The sequence below is a fragment of the Meles meles genome, chromosome 14 (assembly GCF_922984935.1).
Source record: "Meles meles chromosome 14, mMelMel3.1 paternal haplotype, whole genome shotgun sequence".
Classification (NCBI taxonomy): Eukaryota; Metazoa; Chordata; class Mammalia; order Carnivora; family Mustelidae; genus Meles; species Meles meles.
This window is the reverse complement of record NC_060079.1, coordinates 9,878,182-9,891,210: the sequence shown is the minus strand read 5'-3', so window position 1 is coordinate 9,891,210 and position 13,029 is coordinate 9,878,182. Positions and strand designations below refer to the sequence as shown.

Here is a 13,029-nt window from a genome sequence, read left to right as displayed (position 1 = left end):
CGCCCTTCTCATCTGGGCTGCAAACACTCAATAATCCCAAATCCCATTCCAATTCCTAAAAACCTCTGTGATTTGGGGACTGTACAGATTCTGTGATTGTATTGCATTTTTGCGCTGGATTCTGAATCTATTTATGCGAATGTAACATCCGATCACCTTAGTTTACTACTCATCACGGGTTGAGGGGGGGAAGCAATCCCACTTCATGCACGTAAGTGTCCCCAGCGTGTGGCAGTTTACCTCGCCCTTGGGGGATGCTGTCCAAAGGTGGGCAGGGTGGGCTCGGTTCTGAGGATCCTGCTGTCCCTCAGAGTCACCTCCCAAATATCAACTTGGCTTTATGGGGCCTGTGACGGTGACAGAGTTTGACCCTGTGCAGACAAGTGATCTTGTCATTTATCTCTTTTTCCTAAGCAGTGATCCTGGAGCAGTTTCCTATTTTGATTCTATTTTTTAAAAATATTTCTTTTTTTGAGAGACAGAGAGAAAGAGCACACACGTGCAAGCTAGGGAAGGGACAGAGGGAGAGAATCTTCTAGCAGGCTCCCTGCTGATTGTGGACCCTGATGCGGGGCTCGCTCTCACTACCCCTGAGATCATGACCTGAACCCATACCAAGAGTCAGATACTCAACCGCATGAGCCACCCAGACACCCCTCTTGTTTTGACTCTTAAAACGTGGAATCACAGGCCAAGTCAATTCCATTTAACTGGACTTTCCAATTAGTTTGATTTTAGCTAAGGGAGAATTTGTTAAACTGTGATTTTACCATCAAAATGACAGTTGTAACGAATTTTGACTTCTTACAATTTTTCAAGTTTATTGATCCAGAGCAATTGAATTTGAGTGTGCTTGTGACTTCTCCATCAGAGTGCCCGTGAACGTGCCTAGAAAATCCTGAGAAGAGAGCCGGTTCCCAAGCTTAGCCTGGTAGCTTGTTTTTATATGGGAGCCCAGGTTCACATGACCGTGCGGTAGGAGGATGAAACCAACCAGAGGGTTCATTACAAGAAGAGAAGAATTCACTTCTCTTAGCTCCCTGTCAGGGATGGCTGGTGGTTTCCAATGTCATTAGCTAACTACTAACTAGCTAATTATTCTTAAAGAAAGATGACTTTCCCCTGTCACATTTCCCCTAAGACGCCTTCTCTGAGACATTGATGTTGATCTTGCTGGACCGCATTCTGGCCCTTTCTTGGACTCAGAGATAGGAAAGATAAAGACATGGCGGGCTGGCCTTGGGAGAGAAAGCCCTCAGGAGGGGGCATCCAGGAGGGAGGGAGGGACAATGGCAACAGCTAAAAGGACACCATGGAGGTGGGGGAAAGATGGGTTCTCAGCCTGGGAGAGATGAATAATACATTGGATAGCAAACATAAGCATTATTTCTCTTCTAATCAGGATCATGAAGCATTTTACAAATTAACCACTTTCCTCAGACACTTACCATATTGAGTGGCTCTAGGTAGAGCCGTCAGAGCGCACTCTGCCATCTGCATTTAGAAAATTGCCTATACATTTATTAAAGTGAAATTCACCCATTAATTAATGCTGTTCTCCCTGAAGACTCTCATTAGCACATTGAGCTAATTACTGAAACCACAGGCCCAAGGGTTGGGTTGTTGTTTTTTTTTTCCCTATTACAGTAAAATTTGCTCCTACCTTACCTTTATAGGATTTAAAAAGAAAAGATGGCAGAATCCCAATAACCTTTGGACCCGGGAATTGAATCAACTTTCATGCTGGCTGCCTTTCCCTTCTCTGTGGGAGGCATCGGCAGCTGCTCTTTCAGCAAGAAATCCTTCCAGAATGAGAGAGGCCTGGATGTCTGGCCAGCACTGTCGTCTTCTGAGAGCCCAGCTGCTGGGCGGGGGGGAGCGAGGGAATAAATTTGGAATGATACACAAGTCAGTGTCTGTCCAGGGGGTCCTCTCAGACATTCATTTTCTCTTTTTCTCTTACTCACCACCCTTGTGGTTCCCATGGGTCCTTCCTAATGAGAAGAAAGGAAGGGGGTTGCAGATGACTAAAAAAAGGGGAGAGAGAGGGGACAGACATATTTCTGACGTCAATTAAGGCACCTTGAACTGTCCTGGAGGCGAGGCATCGGAACCAGGGACTGGGGCCTTGATGTTGACTTTGGGGGAAAGAAGCATGCTGTAAGTAAGTCCCGCCTAGGAACACCTGTTAATCTCAGCCTGCCCTGGTGTTTTATAGAAGTCTGTTAGCACACCCTCTTTCGCATGGAATGCAGTTCTCAGTTACAGTTACAAATACTTTAAAATACAGGTTAAGTGAAAAAGGCAGAACAGAAATCGTATTAAGCCTGTGACAGCAATTACATGATGGTGTGGGTACATTTAGCCAAGGACGGGAGGGACACCCAGAAAAAGAATAGTTGTCACTTTGTTTAAGAGGTAAGTAGCGGCATGGTGTTCTCTTCTATACTTTTACAAATAATATTTTTGAAGTTTACATTTTGGAGTGAACTGTTTGCTTGCCATATTGGCCCCGCCCATTAAATGGCCCCCTTGCACCAGTTCATAGTGGAGATGCTGGGTGGGGTCGGCTGCATAATCGTCCCCCAGGACTTTCATGGCCTGCAAAGGTCATCATCTTCCATGGCAAAAGGGACTTGCAGATGTGACTAACTTGGAGATCTTGAGATGGGGAGCTTTTTCTGCTTTAGCTGAAATATAATCACAAACAAGTATCCTGGTAGAGGGAGGGAAGAGGGTCAAAGTCATGGGGGCGCGGATGGGAATGCTAGGACTGAAGCGTCAGCTGGGGTGATGGCTGGACGGAACCAAGGAATGCATTCAGTCTCCAAGAGCCAGAAAAGGCAAAGCAGCCGATTTTCCTCTAGAGCTTCCAGAAGGAACCAGCCCCGCCAACACCTCAAGGAGACTGGTTTCCAAATTCTGGCCTCTAGAATGGTAATTGAGTGAATTTGAGTGATGTTAAGTCACTTGGTTTGTGTCGATGGGCTACAGCAACCACAGGAAAGGGACACAAGGGTCTCCTTGGTGGGGAGAGTATGGGTGCCTCGCCTTGGCCATTGGCGTGCATGGAAGCCCGATGAGGCACTCAGACTTTCTCGCCTCACACAGGCTGACCCTGGGATGGGTTTGTGGCCTCCACAGCTGTTGCTGCAGAGTAATAGTCCCTGGGCTTGAGAGCCCCATGCATTTCAGTTACCTGGATGGTGCTGAAGGCTTTGACCCTGAGACATAGGATATTGGGTATCTTGAGTGAGTTCGTGGACTTTATTATCTCCATCCAGAACCTGTTCCAAGCCTCTGTCTCCCCATCTGTCAAGTGGGGATATTTACAGAATTAATGAGAGTAAAACTAGATTGTGTACATCAAACCTCAAGCGCACAGTGCACGGCAGGCCCTCTGTAGGGAATGGGTCCTCCCATCTCCTACAGAGCTTTCCTTCAGCATCCCCAGGGAGAGGCCTCCATGCTCCCCCACGCAAGGTCTGGCCCAGTCCCAGTCAGCAGAGACTGGCGATCTTCTTCTGGGAATCTAGAACAATCTGTAGGCCTCACGTGGGTGCTACAGAGTTCATGGAGTGGTGGAGGTGGTCTGCACCCGGGCCTCTGCCCCAAGACCCAGGTGCCCCCAGTTAGAACACCAGGCTCCCGACCAATGCCAGAACGTAGTGAAGGTCAACGGACCAGGCCCCTCCCTGGAGAAAAAGGGAAGAGAGTCAAACTGAAGACCCAGCTGGAATGAAGGAGGGAGGAGAAAATGCTTTTTTCCTAATTTTTAAAAACTCAAGATAGAAAATAAACAGAACAAAGGCAATGAGCCTCACGTTCCCGTTAACCAGCTCCAACAACAAGCAACCTTCTGCGGCTCCCCCTCTGCGCGCCCACCCTCTCTCCCCCACCCACTGTAAAACACACATCTTGGACCGCACACAGCTTGGAATGAAAATTTTGACCAATGAGACACCTGGTAACCCACACCTTATCACAAAATGGAACATCTCCCTTCTCGCAGAAAGTTCCCTCCTGTCCCTCTGCGGGTAATTCCATCATCCTCAGAGGTAACCACTGATCCGATTTTTTTTCACCTTAGAATATTTTTGCTTGCCCTAGATCTTCATGCAAGTGGAATTATGCAGTGGGAGTCTTTGTGTCCGGTTTCTTTCCCTCAACGGCATCTGACATTCGTCCACATTGTTCTGTAGATCAGGAATTTGTCTCTTTTTGGCTGAGTACTATTTCACAAGAACACACCTAATTTTTTTAAGAAACCATCTATTTGATCTCCCTTGGGTAGACTGCTCTAGTGGATTGCGAGAGGGGACAGCAAAGACACAGAAGACAGGACCTCTGCTGCTCTCAGGAAGCTTGGCTGACCTGTAAGGAACAGCTCAGGGCTGAAGGGACAATGACAGGTGCTGTAGGTAACCTACCTGGGAGCCTTTCCTCCTTCTTCTTGCCCACAGAACCCCATTTTGTCTGGTCAGTGGGATCTGCTCAGTCATGGGGGTTGACTTGTAATGGGTGTCTTCCCAATCTCTTCGTGTCTTTGTAATCGTGTTCTCTAAGGTTGGACCTGTGGCCGGTGAGACATACGGAGAAATACAGTGGGAGCTTCCCTAGAAAAGAGGAGGAGGGAATGAAAACCTTTGAAACCCATCCCCTTCCTTCATGCCTTGGACATTGTCAGGCGAAGTCGGTGGTGTGTCCAAGATGGAAAAGCACCCCTGACTTACTAAGGATGGCAGCAGAATCTGGTCTTTGATGACATTGTTGAGTTGTCAAACTAATCCCTTTGCTGCTCGCCTCCTGACTTGCTCTTACATAAACAACACGAATCCTTCTGGCTTGAGCACCACTGAACAAGGACTTCCACTGTATGCCGCCAAATGCAAATGCCTCAGGTGTGTCAGGAAATGGGCCTCGAGCTGTGGGACAGGGGCACCTGCTCCCACACTGGGCTCTGTCTCAGTACAAGGAGGAAGACCAAAGTGGAAAAAGAGCAGGGGACTGAGTACCAAACAGCGAAGAGGACCTACCAGGAGGTGGGCCTAGGCAGAAGGAAGACTTTTAAGGTTTGGAGTTATTTTTAAAATATCCACACTGATCCAAAAATATGGAGCTTGGTGGTTTGGTTTGGAATTATTTTTTAAAATATCATCAGTGATCCAAAAATACGGAGCTTTGGGGTTTGGGACCAGTACTGGCGGTGTCTGTCACTCACGGTGTGCCCAAGGAAGTCCTTGTTTCTGGTGCAGAAACTACACCTCGAAGAGTCCACTCCCACCTCCTGGTGAGCACCAGAGGGAGAGCATCACGCCATAGCACAGAACAATTTAACATGATTCTACTTATGAAGACATTTACAATCAAATTAAATTAATCAAATTAAAATAGGTATTTGATTAAAACCATGTTTCCTATGGTGGCTGAGGTTTCCATTTTGCAAGGTTCTTTTTTTTTTTTGAGAGAGAGAGAAAGGGCACGAGCAGGGGGAAGGGCAGGGGCAGAGGGAGAAATAGAGTCCCTGCTGAGCAGGGACCCCGATGTGGGGCTCGATCCCAGGACCCTAGAATCGTGACCTGAGCCCAAAGCAGACACTTAGCCACCGACTGAGCCACCCAGGCGCCCCCATTTTGCAAAGTTCTTAAAAATACAGCCCCTGAGCCTGTGCACACATCGGGGGAAGCTGCTTGATCCTACAACTTTTCTCCAGGCCTGGAGTACTCCCAAGCAGAGCCTTCCAACCAGTGTCTGCAAATGAGCTAAACGTGTGCCTAAAAAACAGATCCCGCCGACTCTGGAGGTGGCCAGTGGGGGACCTGGGACAGCTCTGGCCCCTGGTCTGGGGTCTGGCCGTAAGTAGCACTGACCAAGTTTTCCACATGACACAAATGTCACTTTCTATGCATCACACAGCACGAGACATTTGGGAAGCACTGCTCGAAGGTTAATAGATGCTAATAAACAGTCTTTCAGCTGCCTTTGCGGCTAGAGGTGGTCACATGACGCAGCTCTGGGCTGATGAGCCGTAAGCGGACATGGCGCAGTGCTGACTCCTGCTCCTCTTCCTTCCTCCTGGAGCGCAGATGTAGAACAGGGGAGAGGCGAACTGCAGCCTGTCAGCCAAATTCCAGCCTGCACCTGTTTTTGTAAATCGAGTTTCCTTGGAACACAGCTATGCCCTTTGGCTTGCACATGGCTGTGGCTGCTTTGTGCGACCCCAGCGGAGTGGGCTAGCAGTGACAGAAGCCTGTGGCCCACTTGCCACTCTCTGGCGCCTTTGGAAGAAGTCTGCTGACCCTGGATGCAGAGGACCCCTTATGGCTATGAGGATCAAGGCCACGCACTAAGGACCACAGAGCAGGGAGTGTCCTTCGTAAAGCCACGGACCCATCCTGGACTCCCACCTCAAGTCTACCTGTTGCATGACACAAAGTTTTCATGTTTAAGTCACTAGAGGCAGTTCTTCTCTGATACCGCCTTCTTCAGAAACTCACTATGTAGGCTGGGGCTCAAAGATGCAAATAACAGTGATGTTTAAAGAGAAAAGGATCTTTAATGGGTGTTGGGTCTCTCCCAGGTCTGGGGCAGGGCTAGACCTCGGATCTCGAAGCCTCACCACTAGGAACAAAGCCCAGCGACTTCGAAGGTGCTGTTTCAGCAGTAATACTTCTGCCATTTGTTCCCTGACAGAATTCGGGGCTAAGTTCCAGAATCTTCACCACTGCCCTCTTCAAAAGAAATGGATTCCTCTACCCGCATGCAGGATGCTGCTTCATCTCGCCTCTTAGCTCAGGGGCCGTACAAAATGCCACCACAGACTGGGAGGCTTAAACAGCAGAAATTTATTTCTCACAGTTCCGGGGGCTGAATGTCCGCGATGGAGGTGTTGTCAGAATTGCTTCCTCCTGAGGTCTCTTCCCTTGGATGGTAGATGACCGCCTGCTTGCGGTGTCCTCACATGGCTTCTTCTCCAGTCACCAGTCACTGGTGTCCCTTCCTCTGCTGGTAAGGACACCAGTCCTACACAATTAGGGCCCCATCCTTATGACCTTATTTTAACCTTCATTATTCCCTAACAACCTATACAGTCATATCGGGGTTAGGGCTTCAACTTATGAATTTTGGGGGCACACAAGTCAGTCCACAGCACGTTGCTCCCTACGGGGTCCAGGCCTCATGGGGACTCACCTAACTGGCGGAGACCAGGTCAATACATCTGGAGCCTGGTTTCAGGGAGATTTTTCTGGCTTCCACTTCAGAAAGGCAAGACCCAATACGGAAAATTATCATATTGGGTGGTGAAAATAGCAAGCAGCCACAAACGACAAGAGTTTACCCCAGCAGACGGCGATTCAATACCAGCACCCGCCCTGAGCAGTGTTCCAGTTCACACTGTTTTATAGATTGTTTTACTAACAAACCTGCCTCCAGACCCCACCTCTTCCGGAGCCCTTTGGGGAGGGGGGCGTGGGAAGTGCCTGGCCCAGGAAACTGTACCCCGTCGGAAGCCATTTACAGAGACACCGGCATGGGTTCTGCCCCCTAGTGCTGTCACAGGACAGTCCTGTTTCTGGACCCTGAGCCGAGTATGCCTGTGGTTTTCCGTGTTTGTATCCTGGCTCTGATTTGAAGACGTGTTTATCTTGTTTTTGAGATGGTTATTCAAAAACTTTTTCAAGGTGTTTCAAAATGTCTTGAAAGATGTTTGTGTCTCTCGCCGGTATGTGTTTGGAGCACAGAAAGAAGTGGGAGGCGGCTTCCACGGGAGCTCATTTTTCTGCCTCGACAGACACTAAAACAGCGAAGTAATACCCAACTTTATTGAAGTTAGTCATTTGTTCAGCACTTCTATCAAAGTAATTTTTCAAATGGACCTTGGTTTTTCTCATAGAATATAAGAGTAACTCCGTCAAAGTGGTACCGATAAAAGAGCGAAAGAGAATAAAGAGTTCAGAGACAGACCCGAGTATATACACTACATACACTATCTATTAATAGGTGATAACGACCTGACTCTCTCGTGAACATTTTCCATACGCAGGTGCTGGGAGACAACGTCCCACAAGTCTCTCACTTTTCTGCATGTCTTGCAGGAGAGATACTAATTGTTCTTTGTTCCAGACCATTGTTTCAAGGATGGTCATAGAGCAAAGAGACTTAGAAGACAGAGGGGTCCCTTAGAGCAAAGAGCAGGTGTGCTCACTGAGCATTATAGAAGCTTTGGAATCCCTAAGCTCAGAGTTCCTTTTCTGGAAGGTACCCTCTGTGCCTACCCATTCAATGGCCATGGCACTTGGGGCCAGGGTACTGAGTCAAACAGGTGATGTTTCTGCTGTCACTGGGCCTTGAGTAACAAAGTCCTTTGTCTCTGGTACAGGAGTCTCGTGTCTTCTATCAGCATCCTTGGAAGCATGGCTGCTGTTTAGCTGGAAAGCAGGACAAAATCTCAGGCTCTTCACAGTTCTTGACAATATGCCGCTTGTATGGAATTTTGCATGTATTCTATCACTTAATTGTTATAAATCAGCTAAACAGGTGTTATTATCTCCATTTTACAGGTGATAAAACCCATGTTTGGCGAGATCAAGTAACTTGTTTAAGGTCACATAGGAATTTATGCCTGGGACAGGATTTAAGCTCAGTACTCTGTTTCAGTGTTCTACAAGTTATTACTTGTTAGTTCAAGTAAAGTTAAATTCTTTATCTCACAAGGTAGACTAAAATTCCACAGGGAACACACAGTAAAATACAAACATGAGAAAATATACATACCTGATCTCTAAATGGATAAGAATTTATTCAATGGTCACTGTAATTAACAGTATGGTGTTAAATACTTGCAAGTTAAGAGAGTAGATCTTAAATGTTATCACCACACAAAATTTAAAATGGTAATTATGTGAGGGGATGGAGACATTAACTAACCTTATCGTGGTTATAATTTCACAATATACATGTGTGACAAACCATCACATTGTACACCTTAAACTTACATATGTTTTATATCAGTAATAGATCAGTAAATCTAGGGGGAAAACTTCTTTAGGCATAAAGTAAGATATTAACAAAATGATTTTGAATGCATGCCAAAAATCACAGGTGAAAAGCAAATTGAAAACTGGGGAAATACTTGAAGTAGGAAAAAGAATTACCATCTTTAACATATAAAGAGCTCATAAAAAATCAATAAGAAAAATACGAAGTCTTCATTAGAAAGTGAGTAAATAGGCAAAAAAAGAACCCACTCTTTCTTTATTTTTTATAAAGATTTTATATATTTATTTGAAAGAGAGAGAGGGAGAGAGAGAGAGCACAAGCAGGGAGGGGGACAGAGGAAGAAGCAGGCTCCCTACTGAGCAGGAAGTCCAATGCCAGGCTCAAACCCTGGAATCATGACCCGAGCCAAAGGCAGCCAACTAACCGACTGAGCCACCCAGGGGTCCCTAGAGGAGAGAGAATCTTGGACTGACTCCCGCTGAGCAGGGAACCAGAGGGAGGCTCCCCATGAGTTTTCATCTCACCACCTGAGATCATGACCTGAGCTGAAATCAAGAGTCAGACCCATAACCAACTATGCCACCAGGCGCCCCTATAACTTCTGTTGTGTATCACTGTTTCTTCTGTTCATCTTTTCTGAAGTATTTATTTTGGTGCATTTTCACGTACTGCCTGGAGGTTCTATAGTTTCTGGGTTTTGCTTTAACAGAGGAGAGATGGGGGCATTGTGGCCTCACCAGAAACATAGGGAGAACTCTAACTCACAGTTTTTGGGTTTTGTTTTGTTTTTTTTCCCCCTTGGGGCCCTGGGAACATTGTTGCACTATCTCCCAGCATTTGGTACCACAGGCAAGACATCAGTTCTCTTTTCTTTGGTTCTCTTCTTCATTGTTCTGGGGGGTTTGTTTGGTTTTGTTTTGTTTTTCTGTCTTGAAGCTTATATATTTTTCTCCTTGATCTTGGAATTGAGAAATTTCATCAGACAATGTCTAAGCAGGGTTTTTGTTTTGTTTTTCGTTGTTTCCCGCCCCCCCACTACTTGGCACTCAATGACCCCCTTTCTCTCCACTCGGGATAAAATGTATGATATATTGTTACTGATTCTTTTTCTCCTATTCATTTCATCCTCCCCTCATGGAATTCCTGTTAGTCAGGAATCCGTTCTTTTATCCAGTTACTCACTTATCTAGTTACTCTGGATTCATTCTTTTATCCTTTCTTATGATTTCTGTCACTTTTCCTCTAATGCATGGATTCAATTTTCAAGTGAATTATAAGTCAGTGTGCCCATTCGGTTGATTTTTTTTTTTTTTTCTTTTTGAGAGTGTCCATTCATGTTGGCTTTCACACCCTTTCTTAAATTTCTGTGTACATGAAACCATACGATGTGTACTCTTTGGGTCTGGCTTCTTTAGCTCAACATAAGCTTTTGAGATTCATCGAGCTCATAGTCCCACCATAGTTTTTTTTTCCGTTTTACTGCTCAGTAGTATTCCATTGGGTGGCTCTACCACAAATTGTTTCCATTTCAGTTTGTCAATTTCCAAAATGTGTTTGTCTTATTTGAAATGTTTGCTCTTGCTTTATTGAAGGAAAATCTACTTGAATATTCAGATAATATAATTATAGTTTAAAATTTTTTTACCCTTGCTTCCTGAATTAACTCTGTTAGATACGGGGGCAGGCATTTATTTTGATTGCTGGCAATGCTTTCTTTCCTTCAAGGTGCTGATTCACCACAAATAACTAATGGTTTTTTGTTGTTTATATCAGTTTCCATAAATCACATACCATGATTAGCAAGTATCAGGAGCTCCCTCACCAACGGTGTTTGATTTCCCCAGCATGACCGTCACTCCTCAACAGCTCATATCATGCATCACTGCAGGGGGCAGAGAGCAGCAGCTTTTGCCCAGGTTTTTATTCTTAATATGTTTAGGAAGTTTCAATTTGCAAGCCTGAAATCCCTCCACTCATCATCAAAATGGACACTTTCTTTCTATGTTGCAGTAAAGATGAAACCAACAAAGACTACCTAACATATATTACACTGAGGTTTATGTGTGCCTTTTCCAAACAGAGAGCTTGCACATGGGATCACAGTAAACTTTCTGCACAAAAGTGTCATCAGCCGGCTGTGTAATGCTGTTACCAAGAACAGGAGGGCTATGCCCACTGAGGCTGTCCCAGGTGCACACTGGTATTGGCTGGACCTCGCCACTAATGATCATTTATGCCCTGTGACAAGTTATAAAAGGAGATAACAGGGCACCTTAGTGGCTCAGTCGGTTAAGTGGCTGCCTTCTGCTCGGGTCGTGATCCTGTGGCCCTGGGATCGAGCCCCGCATCGGGCTCCTTGCTCAGGGGGGAGCCTGCTTCTCCCCCTCCCTATGCTGCTCCCCCGGCTTGTACGCATGCTCTCCCTCTCTCTTGAATAAATAAATAAATAATCTTTCAAAAGAAGGGGTATTAAAAACACCCCTCTCAGTTTGAGGCAATCATTTGGTCACCTCTGAAAAGCTGAAAGGCGGGTGGTCTGCACTTCGGGTGGTGGAAGCCCTCTCCGGCAGGGAGCTGAGCCAGTGCAGGTAATGGGGGACTGTTGTTCAGTACTCTTCGGACTGAAAATAAGGAGGCGGTAAAAATAAAACTTGTGAAGAGCTTCTCACTGGTCTATGAAGTCCCGAAATGGGGACCATGGGAATAAATAAAAAAGACTTTGGGGCACGTGGGTGGCTCAGTAAGTTAAGTATCTGCCTTGGGCTCAGGTCATGACCTCAGGGTTCTGGGATGGAGTGCGGTGTCAGACTCCCTGCTCAGCGGGGAGTCTGCTTCTCTCTCTCTCCCCCTCTACCCCTCCCCATCACTTGTTCTCTCTCTCAAATAAGTTAAATCTTAGGGGAAAAAAGGGTGGCCTAGGCCTGAAGCAGATCTTCAAACTGCAAAAAGCTTGTCCATGGTCTCCTATAAACACAGGGCAAGGAGGCACCCATTTTCCAAAGGAAGGAATACACAAAATATTTTTTTTTCCCCAATGGGTCAGCAAAAGGTAACATTGTCCTTGATCTGCAGAGCTCTTGGCTGGGGAGGAAGCCAGTTGGTTTGCCTAAGAAGCCCGGAGTTCTCTGGATGAGTCAAAAATTCAACCACTGTTCCCCCAAAATGTGAAAACAGCATTTTCCATTTCCTCTATCAGAAGAAAAGGGAGGGTTCAAATCCAGTGGCAGGGAAATGAATAAGACCTTGATACAAAATTATCCTGATGGAAGAGAGTCATGGCTCATGTTCCAAGTTCACAGCAGGAGCCTAAGCACTGATAGGGGAATTGATTTCAGAACAGTACGTGACTGATCTTGGAAGTACCTCAAGACCCAGGAGTCTTTGTCCGTGCCTGTGTCTCAGAGAACAATGGCTGAGAGTGGGAGTGTAAACTACAAAGGGCTGGACCAGAATGTCCTAGGTGGGGACGGTCACTGCCTGCCGGCATGCACAGGACTACTCTTCAACAGTGACACCTTGTGGCAGTCTCTGGAACTGCAGAGTCGGCCCGCTGGGTCCCCGGGTTTGTTCTCTGGATCTTCCTTTTCTTGGGGTGAGGAAGGATCAAATGCTCTTGCAGAACATGGGTGGGAGATGGACAGGCAGGAGATATTGAAAGGTATACAATGGGCTTTCTGCTTAAAGGACCTGTGGTGCTCCAGCAACTAATTTTAAAAAGGATATAGACGAGGCATTACCGTATTTTTATTCCGTGTACAGTCTGACAGTCTATACCTGCATTTCTGAATGGCCATTAGATGGACTACTATAAACCTATTAATATAATCTTTTCAAACACTTAAGGATTTAAAATATTTATAATATGTTGGTTTTAGAAAGCAGAATATAAAACTGTACATACGTATGATCACTTTTACTGCATTTATCTATCAAAACTAGGATCATAGGAGGAACTGAAAGTAAATGTAAACAAGAGGTTAATTAGAGATTCTGTCGTGACACTGACCTCCTTTTCACCAAGACTCCATG

General features: G+C 46.0%; 1 long non-coding RNA gene across 1 annotated transcript; it reads right to left on the bottom strand.

Moving 5' to 3' along the window:
- Positions 1–915: 915 nt before the first annotated feature.
- On the bottom strand, positions 916–4,603 carry LOC123925024. Its single transcript, XR_006814894.1, has 3 exons — positions 4,431–4,603; positions 3,200–3,312; positions 916–2,690 (listed from the first exon to the last, which is right to left on the bottom strand). It is a non-coding gene; the product is annotated as an uncharacterized LOC123925024 (long non-coding RNA).
- Positions 4,604–13,029: the final 8,426 nt, after the last annotated feature.